Below are 16,071 nucleotides of genomic sequence, written 5' to 3'. Positions count from 1 at the left end.
AACTTTCCTTAATGGTTTTGTTGAGGAAGACATCTATATGGATCAACCCGAATCCATAGTTGAGGCTTTTGACTCTATCTGACGGTTTCACATCTGTTGGAGAAGAGCCGAAGGTTTTCCATCTACAAAGGTCCATCTATGGTCTCAAACAAGCTTCCCGAAGTTGGAATATCCATTTTGATGAGGTCGTACAGGATTATGATTTCATCAAGAACGATGTTGAGCATTGTGTATACAACAAGGTCAGTGGGAGCTCAATTGCGTTCCTCGTGCTCTACGCGGACGACATCCTGCTCATTGGGAGTGATGTTAAGATGTTAGGCGACACTAAAGTATGATTGTCCACACAATTCTCCATGAAGGATTTGGTTGAGGCTTCCTACATCTTAGGGATCAAGATTATCTGGAATAGATCTAAAAGAATGTTAGGAATTACCCAAACCTCGTATGTTGAGAAAGACTTCAAGATATTCAAGATGAAAAACTCTAAACGAGGATTCCTTCCTATGAGGCATGGGGTTAAGCTGTCCAAGAAACAGTTTCCTAAGACTGATGAGGAATTTAGATTTATTATAGTTATTAAATAAGCTGTCCAAGAAGCAGTCACAAGACCAGATGTCATTTTTGCTTTGAGCATAACAAGCAAATATCAGGCATGTCGGGTGAGGCTCACTGGACTGCAATCAAGAACATACTTCAATACCTGAGAAGGACTAAAGATACGTTCTTGGTTTACGGTGGTGGAGAGTTAATTCTGGAAGGCTACAATGACAATAGCTTCCACTCTGATGAGGATGATGCCAAGTCTCAATTAGGGTATGTATTCAGGCTGAATGGTGGTGTAGTCGCATGGAAAAGGTCCAAACAAGATACCACAGTGGATTCCAGCACTGAACCTGAGTACATAGCGCCTTCAAAAGCAACTAAGAAGGCAGTTTAGATGAAAAAACTCTATCCAAGATTTGGGTGTAGTGCCTAGCATTGCCGACCCAGTGCTTATCTTCGGTGATAACAACGGGGCTATAACGCAAGCGGAGGAACCGAGATCTCATCACAGATCCAAGAACATTCTTAGACATTACCATCTACTTAGGGAGATGGAGGGAAGAGGTGACGTTCGGATGGACCAAGTCATATCAGCAGAAAATATAGCATATCCATTGACCAAGCCAGTGTCGCAGATTGCTAAATTCTCAGCATCTTGAAAGACAGGTTCGAGGATAATAAGTGATTGGCTTTAGAGTCAAGTGGGAGTTTGTTAGGATAAGTGACCAAAAAATCAATTAGATTGATCTTTATGTAATATATTCTGACAATTTTGGTGTAATTGTAACATTGTTTAAGAATAAAGTGAGTGTTCATTATTTGGTAGTTGTATTTATTGTGCTCACGAATTTTGTTTATTTACATAACTGAAAAGCACCGCTACGTGTGAGTGGATCAGTCCGGGAATGCGCAAGCGGAAGCGGTTAAAATAAATTGCGTAAAATAAAATGAAATTGCAACGAAATCATAAATTCCAAGGGGTGTACCCTTGGAGTTCCCCTTCGTTCGATGTAGTTAATAAAGCTAAACGACAATAAAATTAATGGGGCTATTGGTATAGTAAAAAATGGGAGGAACAAAAAATCGTAAATCAAGAATTACCTTTTTCTTAATTAATTCAAACCTTCTCCGTTTGATTTGTTCACCCAAGGCGTCAACGTAGAGATCCTCTAAAGTCGCATCCACACCACACCGGAACTTGGGATTCCTCATTTCAATTTGATAGAAAAGAATTAAGGAGAAGAATACACCAAGTGTGCACAAGAGGGGGGGTTTGGCCGAGTGGAATGAATAGGGGGAAGAAGAAATTATTTTCTTTATTTATTATGTATGCATTACTTATTCCAAATAACTAATATATATATATATATATATATATATATATACCTTGAATGGATGCATTAAATATGTCTAGGTTCATTTAATCATCCAAAAGGTAATAATCCTTTATTCCAAATAAAGGATGACTAACATGGCATTTTTCAAAAATAATTTTGTTAGTCAATAATTTTCTTTTTCAATTATTTCCACCAACTTAATTAATGAGCTTGGGCCGATTTTAATTAATTAAAATACCAGCCCCAAATAATTATATACAATTTAATTAAAGCCCACTTAATTAAGTCCTTTCCTATGTCGAGCAATTTGGCATAACGCGATCTCAAGTAGTAAGCATAGACACCTAGTCTAGAATGGGAGCCTACACCAAATTCCATGCCCTAAAATAATGCCGGGAGATGATAGATGGAAGGACGATACCCGTATGGACTCGAGAGCCTAAAAGTTCACATGGATATTCGCCTAGTCTCTAGTCCTATGGACTGTTGCTAGACGACCATCCATGGTGATGGGCTTTCTTAATCAAGGGTTGATCAAGAATTATTAAATAAATTAGATTTAATTAATAATAATGTTTGACACTAGCCCAAGCCTAGCTGAAAGGTGAACCTAAAGAGACACACAAATTACCAAGAAGGAATAAGGAATTAATTCAATAAGTAATTGCATTACTTACAAATAACAGAGATCCATTGGATGCAGCCCAAGGATAAATTACTAGGATTAATTTATATTGGGCTTGCCTTTATTATTTAATAAGTCAAACATATAAATTAATAAAGGCTTATTGGGCTCATGTATTTAATTGAGTTAAATATATGATGAACTTAATTAGGTAGATTTTAATTAAATTAGATTTAATTAAAATTAATTGGGCCTTGTATTTTTATCTTAATAAAATCGACCAAAAACACCCTAAACTAAGCTTGTTGAAAAATTGCCTAGCAATTATCAGTTTGGAAAGTGCTATGTTAGCCATTCTTTATTTGGTATAAAGAATATATTACCTTTTGGATTGTAGAATGAACCTCGACACATTTCAGTACATTCATACAAGGTATATATATTAGTTATTTGGAATAACTAATAACATAACTCAACACAAACACTAAGTTCCTACCCTAGAGCTCCAAATCGGCCTCTCCCTGTTTCTACATAGTTGGTGTGATCTTTTCTCCCTTATTCATTTTCAGCAAATTGAATTAAGAGATTCCATATTCCGGTGTGGTGTAGACGTGTCTTTAGAGAGCTTCAACGAAAGAAAGTTCGAAGTAAATAAGGCAAAGGTAATTCTTGATTTACGTTTCTTGCATCTTCTAGTTTTAATTTTACCATAAGCACTGTTTTAGTTTATTGTTTACTTAATTAACTACATCGAATGCCAAGGAACTCCAAGTGTACACCCTTCGAAGCATGATTTATTTAATTTGATTTTTAATTTGTTAATTTTTATTTACGGCTTTCGCTTGCGCATTCTCGGGCCTATCCACTCGGATTTTTGTTGCTTTCAAGTGGTATCACTGCTCGGTTCGATGTGAATAAGCATTATAACGTGATTTTATTGCTTTTGAAGCATGTTATTCATTTTGCCTACTCTTGTATAATTATATGAGAAAATTAACTTTTACAATTTTTGTAATTTTTTGGATGATTTAAGTATTTTAAGAAAATTAAATTTTCCGGTAAAATATTTACTTTTATTTTTAGTATAACGTGTAGAAATAAAAGAATATTTTACTGTTTCTTCCGTATTCCATTTTTTGCTAGGCCGTTTTTTACCGTTTCTTCCGAAAAATTGGATTTTATAATTTTTCCGGTCCTCCTTCTTTTGTTCGTAATGGCCCAGAGGCTATCAAAGCGCGAGCACCGTCACCCGCAACTCGTGTGTCTTATTTCGTTCTTGTCCTAAAAAAATGGCCAAGTCCCAAATCAAAACTGGCCCGGCGCCCGACCCCCACAGGGCGAGTGTGCGCGCGCCCCCACAGGACGTGTGCCCGACGAGCATGCGCGCGCCGCACCACTTCCCGCCACCATAGGAAAGGAATGGTGCCGTGCGTGATACAACGAAAACCTAACACGTCTCGTCCGCGTCCGTCGTCAGCGGCCGTTGCCTTGCTCGTCGTCCGCATCCCTGAAAATGATCCCGACAGCCCAGTGAAAACGGCCGTCATCCTTGGCTCCCGGCCCTGAACGTCGGCAGTCAATGACCTAATGTGCGGCAAGCGTCTACCGCAGGTCGGAAAGACATGCCCACGTTGGCGGGGCTGCCAGCGAGTTAGCCCGACTAATGCCATCCGCTTGTTCGCACGTCTGGGTCTTCCGAAAAATTGGATTTTCTATTTTCTTAAAGATATTTATTTTTTCTAATTTAATTTTGGATAATATTAGATTTTCTCTAAATTAAATTGCTTTAATTAATTTGGTTGGATGCATGAAACTCTGTGATCCTTTTAAATTGTAAATATTAAACTTGTTGTTTTCTGCATATAATTGTTTGTCGTGATATTGGATATCATGTTATTTTTCTTGGGATGTTCATTTTTTTTTTATCTAGCATGATTAATTGTGATTATGTGGTAGTTGAATGTTAGTGGATGATCACGGAGCCTTAGACTGCATGTATGGCTTTTTATTTTTTTGGGTGGGTCTGTGTACCCTTGTGATTTATTTTCTCCTCTCTCTCTTTTTATGCCTTGGAACAATAAGGCTTGCTCTCATCCCCCTTATGTACTCCCCCGGTTTTGATCAGGATTTCTTGTTTCAATTGTAATGATAGTAACATTGGTTTTCGGTGAGGTTTTATAATTTCTATGTAAAGGCAAGCCTATGGAGATGAAGGCCCGCGAAGAAGGAAGGAGTTTGAAGGCCCATTTATATGTTGATGGGTAAATCACTATTGTAATAGCATAGGGTCACCTTAGATAGTCCTTAGACTCAGTGAGTCACATAGGTTGGGCTCTTGATCATCCAACAGGGGTTGCTAGGTTTCATTGCATGCGATGCGTTTACTTAATGCATTAAATATTTTATATTTGTGCATGCAATGTTAATATGTGATGAGGTCTCGGTCTAAAAACTCAATATTAACTCTCACTTGGTTGGACCAAGTCAAATATTAGGCCTATAATGGACTTCGATCCAAATGGTTTTGATCCGTCCAAGCCTTCCATCCACAGCAATGTGGTGAGGAAGCTACCGATAGCTAAGTGTGGTCTCATGAGTCATGATACATTTAGGATAGAGGAAAGCTGCACCATTATTGTGAACAAAGGAACATGTTCACCGTTTTCCTGTCTCACGAGTCGTGGGGGACGACGAATGAAATGTAATTTGGTAAATGGGTGGGGCCTAACATCGAGTAACATGATTCACTTGGAGTCTCGGAATCATGTGAATAGGTGAGGTAAAGGATCTTGGGAATCTCATGGAATGAAAATGGTATTGGATACCTCCCACGAGGCCTTTGGCATTTGAATCGTAAAAGTGGGGCATGGCAAATTCGCTTGTGGATCCTAAGCTTACTAGGAAATATTACTCCTGAAACCCAACTTGAGAGTGGTGGACTTTCGTATAAATAGTGGGAGAGTGGTGGGCTTTCGTATAAACCAAGTCTTTAAGCTTAATTCATAATATTTTGGTAAATGTAAATTTCATTAAGTAGAGGGGGTACATAAGTACAGTACAACAAGCATCAATTAGGTAGATTCCTCGAAAAACCAAGGAATCCTCCATAAACGATAAAATGTGCATCTGCTAACAGCATAAGGCAGTTGAACAGTAAGAATCCTCTATCGCACATCGTCAAGAATAAGTATACCCAAAGTCCGTGAATCACGATGGCTCCCATAAAAAAGTCGAAGATTACGCTCACGCTAGATGTGATAAATCAAGGAACCAAGTAAGGCATGATAGGACGCATATATCATGTGCTTGCCCCTCCATCTGCTAGGCCACGAGCGGTTAGGCCAAGGGAAGCGAAGTGTGAGTTGAATCACCTGAAACAACTGTCTCTGTCAGCCATGTATTCATAAGGCTAGGAACATTTGGAAACTGTCGAATAAATGGGCCTAACTCATGACAAGGATCCTGCCATAAATAGAACATAGCCCCATCTCCAATAACATACTCAACAAACGGTCGAATGAGGGGCCGAAGATGGAGGAGATTTCGCCAGCCCCATGAACCCCTTCGATTTGATACCATCCAGATAGAAATATCTCACAGTCTCATGTAATAGATCCAATCTACCCAGTCATATGCCCTATTACACCGAATAACTTGCCACAGTTTAACTCCCATAAGAGCACGGTTGAGAGCAGTGATGTCTTGGTTGCCTTGACCACCTTCATTAATAGGTCGACATACACAATCCCAAGCAACCTTCGCATTTTTACGGAAGTTGAATCCTTCATAGGAAAGCCCTCAGTCGCTTTTCTACCTCCCGAGTGACACCCTTAGGCAAAATAAAAGCAGAAGTCCAATATACACCAAGAGCAGTAAGAATAGATTTAATAAATTGTACTCGTCCAGCATATGATAAAAACGTACCTTTCCAACCCTTGATACGCTGATCAAGTTTGTCAAGCAGGAGTATACAATGCAAAAGAGTAAGTCACAACGATATAAGGGGGAGTCCCAAATACTTCATCGGTATCTGTCCCTCCTAATCAGAAGCTGATCATGAGAGAATCATGTGACTTTTTTGTACATTAACGCGAAGGCCCTTAATTTATAATATTTCAATCATTTGCTGATTATTATTTAATTTTTTATTTTCTAGAAAATATCTAAGAACCCTTTAACCATGATAATGTAGACTAACAAATTCAATGTCACGAACTACAACGATTAGCTGCGAAATATGAGCGAAATATCACCTTGATCCCATCGAGGGGTTTCTCTCCATAACAAGTTTGGTTCTCCACCTCAAGTCTAATTTGTCCAAACTTTCTATAAGTTCTTGAACTTGTGAACCCTCTACTTGCATTTGTGTATTTAGTAACTTACAGATGTCCATTTTGGATCCAATCCAATAGATCATTTTATAAAGCATTCTTTGTCCCACAAAGTGCTTTCACGGCTTTCTTCCTTCTCGAAAAGGATCCACAAGTTTGTAAACTCAAATCATCTATTGTTAGACTCTTTGAATCTCCCAACCTACTCATCCTATCTCGAGGGATATGGCCCTAGCTCATGCATGCCACTCTCTGTAAGTTATGTTCTACCGTTTTAGTCATTTGTTTTGAGCATGCATACTCCAATTATGCAGTACGATAATAACTCAGCGACCCAAAAGAATCTTTTATTGATCAAGTTTTGTAGTCTAATTTGTCCAACAGTTGACTAACGACTTCATCACGTTGAGTTACATTATCGTATACTATTTTGACATGAATACTATTAGCTAAGTCTATTTAGTCTTATTGTTTTTCTAGTAATGGCCTAGCTATTCCTTAGCTTTAAGACTACTTCACTTAGCGTTCTATTCCCTTTCATTTCTACCAATCATTTGTGGAAATGCGTTTCAAGAGCAAGTGTCCAACACTTGGAAATAAGAATAGTAATCATGTTTTCTCAACAAATTCCATAGTTGGGTGAAGGGGAGTTCACGACACTCCCTCTTCTAATGCCTTTTAGCAATGTTTTCTCCTACCCTCGCCCATCAAGGCGACAGTAGCGCTGAAAATGCTTGCAATGTCAGACTTAGCTTCATCCTTCTTTCTCATTTGGCGTATGTCTCCCTTGCCTTGCGCTCTTGAGGTTGAAGCCTCCAAATTTAATACCGACAGTGCAGATTCTTCAATCGCTGCCTCGTATTGGTTCAACCATTTTATCAACTCATGAAACGGTCTTCTTAAGCCCATTTAGAGTTTGTGATAAACAGGTCGAAGGAGGGATGAGGGGACCGAAGGATTACGTCAATGCACATCTGCTTTAAAGATCATCATTGGGGTCTCAGAGCTTCTCCACAAGGGATTGCATCTTAGTCCAATGTTTGTTGACATACGACGTCCAGTCATCTAGGTTTCAAAAAATACTTTGGCTCGCATTGGTATGGACCAAAATTGTTAAAAAGTAGAAAGCGGACCTATTTTGCAAGTCTAGTAAGATAAAGAACTAATATGCCAAAATTCAAAAAATATAGGACAAAAAATTTTTTCCAGTGAAAATTGACCATTGGGATTATTTTCTTATTCAAATTGCAATATCTCTAAATTTTCTTATTCTTCACACTTGCAAAACTTTCGGTTACATTTTCATTCTGACTATTTTCATTATTTGCAGTGTTTTGGTCCATAGTGGTGGTGTGCACGGCAGATACTATGATGTTGTCATAAGGCCAACTCTATCCATCCAGTGGTATTGAGTTAGTTATGGAATTTAATCCATAAAAAATTGCAATTGTATATTTTTAAATGTTCATTAGCTTCGTATAGTCTGAGAAGCTTAAACTTAACGAGCTTCATTTACACACTAAGTTTTTATTAGGTCATTAACTAATGCTTTTTAGGAAAAAATTGATTCACGTCCTACAAGTTAGCCTCTTTGCGATTTTTGTACACTATTAAATTTTTTATGAAATAAATTTAATAGAATTAAGGCTTGGCATGCAAATTCCAAACTTTTTGGGGTTATGGAATGCAATATGGTGATTTCGAAAACAATGGGACCAGATATTGCCAAAGACTAACTTGTGAGATGTAAGGAAAAATTGTATCTTTGGTCCCATATGTTAGGGCCTTTTTCACTTTAGTCCCATTTATTACGATTTTCTTACATTGTATCCCATAAGTTGAAAATTTTCTAAATTTTAGTCCTTTAGTACATTTTTCGTCCAATAATTAGTGGAACCCTCATAGTCCCCCTTAAAAACCTTCTAACAGCTCCATTAATTATTGGACAAAAAAGTATGATGAGGACTAAAAATGAGAAAATTTTGAACTTATGGGTTGCAATGTGAGAGAATCACAACAAATGGGACTATTTGTAAAAGGCCCAAACATATGGGACCAAAAATGCTATTTTCTCGAGACGTAAAAATGTAAATTTTCTGCTTTTAGCAATAGATTATATGTAGATCTCTCGTTGCAAACTACATAAAGAAAATCATTCTGAATGGTTTCAGGTATAGGTTCGACAATGAATGAGTGACAAAAGAAGACATAATAAAGGCTTTAAACGAACTTTATGGAGGTAAAGAAGAAGTAATTTTTCCTACTTTTATTAAAACTTGTTGATACTTTCTGACCTTTTCATTTATGTCTTGACATCATGTAATGACGACAAATCTAGATAATGCCCTCTTCAAGTTTATGAGGCAGTCTAATGCCTATATGTTGGTGTACATACGTGAAAGTGACAAGGATAAAACACTGTGCGACATTGATGACAGAGATATTTCTCAGCATCTTAAGGTTTGATAAAAAATCAGCTCAAGTCATTTTTACTTTTATAAAAGTAACTTAGAGGGTGTTTGGTTAAGTTTAATTGAAACATCTTATGCTTCTAGATCTTATAAGATATTTTAAGATTTTATAGATATTTATTCATATTTTAAAAATAGGTTCTTAAATTATTTGGATAAATATGATGCTTGAGCTTGTATGACATTACAGTGTTAGGCATAATAAGCTTTTGGATTAATTATATCTTGTCATCTGCATTATGACCGATTTTATACATTGGCATCTAAATTTTTTTTGTGTCAACTTACCATCTTAATTTTTCAAAATTTTACACTCTGCTATTTATAACTATTTCTCAACCAAATTTTTTATCGAAAAAACATCATATGCAGTGCGCATGTGATGTTTAAGGAGTTATGTGATGTGATATTTTTCACATATGCACAACATGCAATGTTCTTCTGCCATAAAATCAATAAAAGGACGATCACACATGGCAAAGTACTAATTCCGCTAAGTTGATATGGTAAGTTGATACAAAAAAAATTCAATGGAGTTTTATGGATTACATGTAGATCTCTCGTTCCAAACTATATAAAGAAAATCATTCTGAATGGTTTCAGGTATAAACTCGATGATGAACGAGTGACAAAAGAAAACATAATAAAGGCTTTAGACGAGCTTTATGGAGTTAAAGAAGAAGTAAGTTTTGCTTTTATTTTTCCTACTTTTGTTAAAACTTGTTAATACTTTCTTACCTTTTCATTTTTGTCTTGACAGCATGTAATGACAAGAAATCCAGATAATGCCCCCCTCAAGTTTACGAGGCAGTCTAATGCCTATATGTTGGTGTACATACATGATAGTGACAAGGATAAACACTGTGCGACATTGATGACAAAGATATTTCTCAGCATCTTAAGGTTTGATAAAACAATAGCTCAAGTCATTTTTACTTTTATAAAAGAAACTTAGAGGGTGTTTGGCTAAGTTTAATTGAAACATCTTATGCTTCTAGGTCTTATAGGATATTTTAAGATTTTATAGATAATTATTCTTATTTTAAAAATAAGTTATTAAATTATTTGGATAAATATGATGCTTGAGGTTGTATGACATTACAGTATTAGACATAAAGCTTTTCGATTAATTATATTTTGTGATCCGCACTATGACCGCTCTTATACATTGGCATCTAAATTTTTTTCAGTCAAGTTGCCATCTTAACTTTACAAAATTTTACACTTTGTCATTTATAACTATTTCTCAACCAAGTTTTTATCGAAAAAATATCATGTCATATTTTTCACATATGCACAACATGCAATGTTCTTGCGGCATAAAATCAATAAAAGGACGATCAAATCTGGCAAAGTACTAATTTCAAAAAGATGATATGGTAAGTTGACACAAAAAAAAAATTCTATAGCGTAGCGTTGTTGTTGTTATTCTTGTTGTTACTTGTACTATGTTGGGAAAATAACATGTTTCGTCTAGGAAGTTAGTAATTTTAACTATTTAACATTCCACTATTCCTTAAATATCCATAATGTAATTAAAGTTGTACTATGTCACTTGTATTATGTTGGAAAAATGATATTTTTCGTATTGTAATTTAGGATTTTTCTACTTTTTGTCCCATTGGTTATGGAATTTTCACTTTTGTTCCTGTAACTTATGAAAAACACTTCTGGTCTCATTACACCTTTCTGTTAGATATTTTAATGAAAACACGTGGTCGTTAGGCCTTTACACATTTGATCCCTTGGTTACAAGACTCTCACTTTAGTCTAAAAGTGCTATGTTTTGAAAGTTAGTAACCAAAAGTGATAGTCCCTTAGCCAATGGGACCAAAAGTGGACGGCTTTATTTTATCGGAAGAAAAATGTTATTTTTCCATACTTGTACTATGTTCGTATACGCTAAAATAGAAGATGATTGACAGGAAGAGATTGCCAGAGAATTTCTTGCACCAATGTACTTCCAGCATTTCTGGCTATGGGGAAAGCGCCAAAATAAAACTCATCATCCTAATCGGCCATTGACACTCCTAGAGGAGTCCTACACTGTAAACATCTTATGCTTCTTAATTATATTTGTTATCACTTTTGCCACATCATTATGCAGTTTTTCCTGATTGTGTTCACATTGGATTTTGTACTCCTGTTGCATCTTCTATTTAGTTTCACATATATATTTTGACGTGTATAAAATATTTTCCCTAGATAAAATTAATAACATAATCTTTATACACGTGATATGTATTTGTGAAACAAAATAGAAGATGCAACAAGAATTATAATAGAAAATGTAGTTCGAGTCGTGTTGGGTAGTATATAGCATTGGCTTCTTGTTTTCTATTTTGTTTTAGGTAATTGTTAGGGTATGAGTTCAACAAAATTTTAAGATTCAAACTCAAGTTCGGGCTCGACATAACTTGAAAAGGAAAAACTAAGTTTGAACTCAATATTATTTATTAAGAAAATTTAAAATTTTGATTGGGAAGATAACTCTAAAACATTAATGTATTTAAGAATATTTATTGAACATATTACACAAATAAAATAAAGATTTACCTTATGTTTAATCATAAAAATATTTTTATATATATACATTTTTTTTAATCAAAAGTAGTTAATAAATTATGAAAGTATAATGGCATTTAATATGAAATTGAATGTATAATAATATTTAAATATTTTTACTAATTGATTAATAGAAAATATAAAACTTTAAAACTTCTTACTTATGCTAATTATACAAAATAGATTATTTTAGTTAGCAAAGATGTGTAATTATACAAATTAAATTATGTAAATGTTTATACATAACTAGCTAATTTACATATTTCATTGATAAAGTATAAAACATATAAAAAATATTCAGTATTTCTTGGATTTTTTCATTACTATAAAGAAGATTATCTACAAATGTTTTTTGTTCTGAATTAATTATATAACAAAATTATTTAATAATATAAATATATATGTAATTGAAAAAAAAAATTTCTAAATATAAAACCATACCGATTTTGAAATAATTAAGATACTGCTATAGCAAATTAAATTATTATTTTGTTAATTATGTAAAATAAAATAGAAGAACAAGTAGTATTATATCTCAATGTAGAGAACAACATAAAAATACTAAATCATTTATTAATCATACTTTAGTAAATATATAAGTTAAATTATCAGATTATTTAATAGAATTAAAAAAATAAGATATTCATTGAACGCAATTCTAATATATTTTACATTATAGTATTAAATATGTATTTATTTAGGGATAATTGGACCGCCTTTTCTTTAAGTTTGATATAATTATACGTAGACTTTATGTGATTTGAAAAATTACATGTAGTACTTCTGATTTTATTATCATCTAACAAATAGTTCTTTCCGTTAGTTAAAATTCACAAAATGTGCTGATATTAGAAGAACAAAATTGAATAAAAATCCAGATTTATCTTTGATTGACTTATTACTGAAGTATTGTAGGACAAATAATTTTTTTCTATTTAAACTGGTCTTATACATCTTCACACACACTAATGCATGTGAGGAGGTATATCTTCACCCTTATAAAGGTTTTTTGCTAGGAAAAATTTGTTTAACCTGCAGTAAGTAGTAAGTCATTCGCGGATAAATATAGTTTTCCATTTCAATATCTTTTACTAATATATAAGAAAATTCTATGAATTTTGACTAATAGAGGGATTCAATTATTGAATGAAAATAAAAGATATTATTACTAAATATAATTTTTCAAACTACTAACAATTTATGTATAATTACATCAAATTTTAATGAAGGATTGTATAATCATCCCATTTATATGAAATGTCTGTAAAACTAAAAATATATAAGTATTAAAAAAAAAGAGAAAACTTGCAGATAGAAACATATGTGGAAGGCATGATTAGAGTTTGTTGATTGACTTTGCTTTTCATCTTGATCGACACCGTTTCCACTTTGGAGTTACTTACATGGGTACTAAATTGAAGAAACTTAACAATTTGAATGTCAGCCATATGATTGTATGAACATTAGGTCAGCCATTTAAAGAGCTTATCAAGTAACAATCCCAATGATGACAAATGGAGCGTGCAGAGGTAACTCATGATAATTCCAAATGTATGCCGTAAATGAGCTTTGGAGGCCTTTCTTTACATCATTGGTGTTATTAAATTTTTATACTATGATTAAGAATTTACGCGCCGGCCCTCTCCCTGATAAAGAAAGTGATGACATTTTACTGTTCTTTATGCTTTATGAGCCTGAGAAAGGGGAGTTAAGGTATTTTTCTTGTTGTCTTGTTTCCCATGAGGTTCTATGTGGAGAAAATATCTATAGAAAAGATAGACACGAGTAATTCCCTGAAAAGTAAAGATAAAAGAATGGTGTTGGCCTTTAATCTACTCTCATTTCATACCAGATATGCTGGAAGACTTTTTGTCGAGAGCTATGACAAGTCATCCGATATTCTAGAGAAGTTAAATCAACTTGCAGGCTATGCTCCTGATGAAGAGATAGAATTCTTCGAGGTTTGTTCCAATATATAAATGTAAGAGACAGTATTTGCTTATTTTTACATCTTGGTAACAATCCTAATAGATTGTTGTTAGCTGCAACTTAAAATGAAACCCACATGCAACTGTTTTCATTAAATGTAGCTATTATTGCATCTGTCAAATGTCATGGAGATGAACATAACGCATGTTACATGCAATTTCTTTACAAGGACTTAAAAATTGCTATGCATATGGAATACAATGCACATATCCATTTTAAATGGTGAAGATATCTTTCATAAAATGCACAAATACCGTTTAAATGTTGAAGATATCTTTCACAAAATGCCCAAATACATTTTAAATGGTGAAGATATCTTGTGTTTTTTGCTTCTCAAGAGATAAAGTTTGAGCCCACAATCATGTGTGCGTACATTGACACGGGACTTACATTTATATCCAACCAGGTATATGAAATCACAAGCACAAGTATCTTGCCAGAACAAAGATTGTATTTTGATAACTTTCTAATTTTTTTTTATTACAGCTAGAGAATGGGGACATTGTCTGGTATCAAAAGTCACTGCCTGCTCAAACAAGGAAGCTATTTCGTTGCTCGGATATTCCATCTTTCTTTGAATACCAGCATAGCCTTCAAGTACATTTTCGTAAATATTGTGTTCATATTAATTAGTAATATTTATCTATATGCATTTGCATCTTAGGTAGAATCACTATATTGTAGTTACAAGATATATGTTTCACAAGTCATATTTCATTCTTATGTTGATCGTGTGCTGGATTGTGGGAATATCTTTTCCTAAAGTATCAAACATAATCCATATTGGTCTATCTTGGACATTTTCAGCATATAATTCATTTCGATAGCTCATTATTGTTTTTCGAAATTGCCTCATGCATAACTAGCAGTTCTTCATATTTGAACTTTCCTTTAATGTAAACACATCAGTCAGAAGATTTCCACCAATCCTCATCTTCTGTTCCCCCTGGTTGCTTGTTGTTGAATTGCATATCGAGGAAGACAAACAAGGCAAAAACGATTTTCGAGGAAGAGGAGTTCTTCATTTCTGTAGGCTGTCTTTATAAATTTTTTGTTACAATAAAAATGATGATTCTCCTGACTTATATATATACCGTCCACGTAAGTTAACTGCCAATGTAACAAACTAACCATATGGGCAATGAGCTGGCCCAATTACAATTCGAATAAATGACAAGGCAGGTTTCCCAAATCCAATTACAAACAAAATAAAGAAGACGTGTTTCCCAAATCCAATTTAATTAAAACGTCTCATCCAGCATCCAAAATGCCAATGTCTGCGTCTACTTCTTCAAGCTACTGCTGTTGCTGGTTTAGCTGTTGTTGCTGCTCAGATTTCTGCTGCAAATGGAGATGATCAACTTCAACAGCCCCCCCACAAGTGGGACGGGGATCGAGAGACACCAGGCCAAACCTAGAGGTAAATACATCAGCCAATTGCATAAAACCAGGAACAAAGGAAGGAAAAATAAAACCTTCCTTGAAGGCATTTCGAACGAGATGACAATCTTATTCGATGTGCTTTGTACGCTCGTGAAGGACTAGGTTAGCTAGAATATGTAACGCGGCCTTATTATCACAAAACAAATAAATAGGCAGTGAGATAGGAATGTTGAAATCAGAGAGAATGTATGATATCCAACGAACTTCACAAACAGTCGAAGCCAAACTCTTATATTCAGACTCAGCAGTGGAACGAGAAACGGTGGACTACTTCTTGGTTTTCCACGACACCAATGCATCACTGAGGAAGATATAGTATCTTGTGAGCCAAGGAATTACTAGCTGGAAAATACAGACCTTTGGAGAGAGATCCCTTGAGATAACGAACCACATGCAATGCTGCCTTCTAATGCAAGTCACAAGATTGATTTAGGTACGACTAAGTTTCTGTACTGAGTAGGAAATATTCGATAGCGTGAAGCCAAGATAAAGTAATCGGCCAACCAATCTTCAATAAGAATCAGGACGCGAGAAAATGGGACCAGAGCTAGCAGCCAGCTTCAAACCAGAGGGAAATGGACTAGACACAGACTTTGATGGAGGCAACCAGTGTCCTTGATAATGTCCATCGCATATTTCGTCTGTGCCACATAAAGACCTAAAGCACTACGGGCGATTTCAAGTCCGAGAAAGTAGCTCGCATCTCCCATGTCTTTAATAGTGAACAATTTGTGAAGTTATCGCTTAACCTGATCAATATCATC

At 34.8% G+C, this 16,071-nt stretch overlaps 1 pseudogene; it reads left to right on the top strand.

The window, feature by feature from the left end:
* The window catches only part of LOC105179282 (ubiquitin C-terminal hydrolase 13-like), a 217,139-nt pseudogene that overhangs the window by 40,456 nt on the left and 160,612 nt on the right, over positions 1 to 16,071 (top strand).

This window comes from Sesamum indicum, linkage group LG13, assembly GCF_026168435.1.
Source record: "Sesamum indicum cultivar Baizhima isolate 11 linkage group LG13, ASM2616843v1, whole genome shotgun sequence".
Classification (NCBI taxonomy): domain Eukaryota; kingdom Viridiplantae; phylum Streptophyta; class Magnoliopsida; order Lamiales; family Pedaliaceae; genus Sesamum; species Sesamum indicum.
The sequence above is the reverse complement of the archived record's forward strand: the minus strand, read 5'-3'. Positions and strand labels throughout refer to the sequence as shown.